Below are 2878 nucleotides of genomic sequence, written 5' to 3'. Positions count from 1 at the left end.
GTCTATGAACACCCTGTACAGACTTCCACCCCACCTTAGGATCACTCCAGCCGCCCCTGGGGATAGGACTTGTAATTGGGAGGGGGATACCCTGTTCATTTATCGAGGAGCCCTGACCGCAGGTCTTAGGTTCCCATTCCACGAATTTATTCCTCGTTTATTAGCCGATGTACAAATCAACCCTTGTCAACTCCCTCCCAACGCCTGGAGGAATATTATCTGTTTTTTGGTCCTTTGTCTCAGGAATAACTTCCCTCTTTCCGTAGCTGTCTTTAGGAAAGTTTTCCAATTCTATAATAGCTCCATGAGTCAACCGGGATGGGTTTTAATTCGCCAACGACCCAAAGTTCCCCATATCTTTGATAGTAACTCTATAGTCGAGAACAACCCTAAATGGAGGGATGAGTTTGTGAGGCTGACCTGGGCTGGGGGTGATTGGGCCACACTCTTCCGTAGGCCATTTTGCAAGGTATCAGATGGTAGTCCTGGTAGTATCAGATTGACTGATGAGGAGGAGGTGGCCTACCAGGCCTTAATTTCAGATGATGGGAAAACGGATACCTGGACCCTTTTAGAGGAGTTTTCCTTGAAGAAAGTTGGTCTCTCCCAGGCCAGTGATAAGGGTAAATTTATACCTGCGTAATTATTTTTCCTTCTCTTTAATCGCACTTTTTCTTTTTTTTCTGGATTTTAATGTTCCTTCTACTTTTCCTTTCAGCTTGCGAGGCCATCAATAATATTAACAGGCCTAAGGAGGGGGAGTCAGGCCGTCAGAAAAGGGCCAAGCTAAACAGGGACCCTAGGAGCAAACCTGACGGTCCTTCTTTTCTTAAGCCCCACGTCCCGGTGGTCGAGCTGGGGGACGATGTGGATCCTCCACTTAAGGCACATTCCTTCAGGCCTAACTGGGGCTTCAGGAGGAGCGATACGGTGGTTGGATCCACCAAACACGCTAAAGATTGGTCTTATCACTCCGTCACTCCCCATGACTTTACTGACATTGTTACGGGGAGTGATATTGAGACTATTGAGCTTCTGGGTTCTCAAGCCCAAGCTGCGGTAATTTTCTTTCTCTCCTTCTTTGAATCCCAACTTTTTGTATTCCAACGAACTTGTGCTAACTCATACATATTTCTTTGCAGAGTAATACCTACTTCCAGGCGGCCCTCCATCAGGCTAGGTCCTGGAAGGGTAACTCAGATGGGTTTGAGAAAGAGATGAAGAAATGGGAGGAGAGAGCCAAGGTCCTGGAGAAGAAGCTGGACACGAAGAAAGAGGAGCTGGCTCAGGCTCATTCCGAGCTGGTGAAACTTAGGAGCGATAAGGATAAGCTCATCGATGACTACATGGATTCTGACAAGTTTAAGAATCTCATGGAGATTCATGATGAGGGTCTTTATTCCCTACAGTTTACTCAGGGATGGGACGCGGCCGTGAAGGCGGTTTCTGAGAAGTACCCGGGCTTAGTCGACCCTAAGGACTTTATAAGTCCTGAGCAGGCTGAGTCGGAGGACAGCATAGATGCCCTCTTTAACTCCCCTCAGCCAGATGATCGCATCTTGGACCCTAACACTGCTTCTCCTCCCGCTTCTCCTGCGAAGGACGCTGAAGGCGCTGATAAGGAGAAAGAGAATGAAGGCTCCCACATGGAGGAGTAGTTTTTCTATTCTGTAATTTGATCCTTAATTTATGTCTGGACTTTTGTTTGTATCAGATCTTATTACCCTCCGGGGTTATTTTATATGCTTCTTTCCTTATTCGTATTTTTCTCCTTTATCTTTCCGATACTTTAATATGCATTCAAGCTTGAACTAATTGGCCACACCAGTGTTATCACAACTCAAACATCCATAGGTTGAAATAATTTCGATTTCTTCAGTTTGAAGTCTGGTTTTTCAAAACCTTACATAGCATGGGTTCGACCCTAATCAATAATAACTAGACAATGTAAATTCTACTGGAATATAAAATCCTATGCAAGCAAAGCTTCCAGGTGCTTTTAAACCTACTTGTCACAATGACAAGTGAGAATTGTACTTCGCCTATCTTACACGTAGTAAACCTTCAGGTTTTGTGCGTGCCAGGTCCTCGGGACTTCAAAACCATCCATAGTCTCGAGCTTGTAGGTTCCTCTACCTTGAACACTCTTGACTCTGTACGGCCCTTCCCAATTTGGGGCAAGCTTCCCTTTTTGTCCTACACCAGATGCTTCTATCTTCCTCAAGACTAGATCGCCTTGTTTAAAAAACCTTTCTTTAACCCTTAACTTGTAGTAGAATGAAGCTTTTTTCTGATATTCTACTATCTTTGCATGTGCTTTATCTCGCACTTCATCAATTAAATCCAGGGCTAATCTCTGCCCTTCCTCATTTTCTTTCTCATCGAAAGCCTGAATCCTTGGAGAGGAATGTGATATCTCTACAGGAACTACTGCTTCCGCCCCATATGCCAACATGAAAGGAGTTGCATCTGTCGTGACTCTATAGGTAGTCCTATAAGCCCATAATATGGGAAGTATCTCATCTACCCAATTATTTCTCGACTTTTCGATCCTCTTCTTCAGTCCATCCAGGATTATCCGATTTGCTACCTCTGCTTGTCCATTGGCTTGCGGGTGAGCCACAGAGGTGAATCGTAACTCGATTTCATTTTCTTCACAATACTTCTTGAATTCCTCATTGTTGAATTGTGTTCCATTGTCAGTGACGAGGATACGGGGAATTCCATATCGGCACATAATGTTTTCCCACAGGAATTGTGCAACGTGCTTAGTTGTGATTTTGGCCAAGGGCTTGGCTTCAATCCACTTGGTGAAATAATCAATGGCTACAATTAGAAATTTCCTTTGTGTCGTGGCCATAGGAAAAGGCCCTAGAAT

This window comes from Apium graveolens, chromosome 11, assembly GCF_009905375.1.
Source record: "Apium graveolens cultivar Ventura chromosome 11, ASM990537v1, whole genome shotgun sequence".
Lineage (NCBI taxonomy): Eukaryota > Viridiplantae > Streptophyta > Magnoliopsida > Apiales > Apiaceae > Apium > Apium graveolens.
This window is presented reverse-complemented; position numbering follows the sequence as displayed.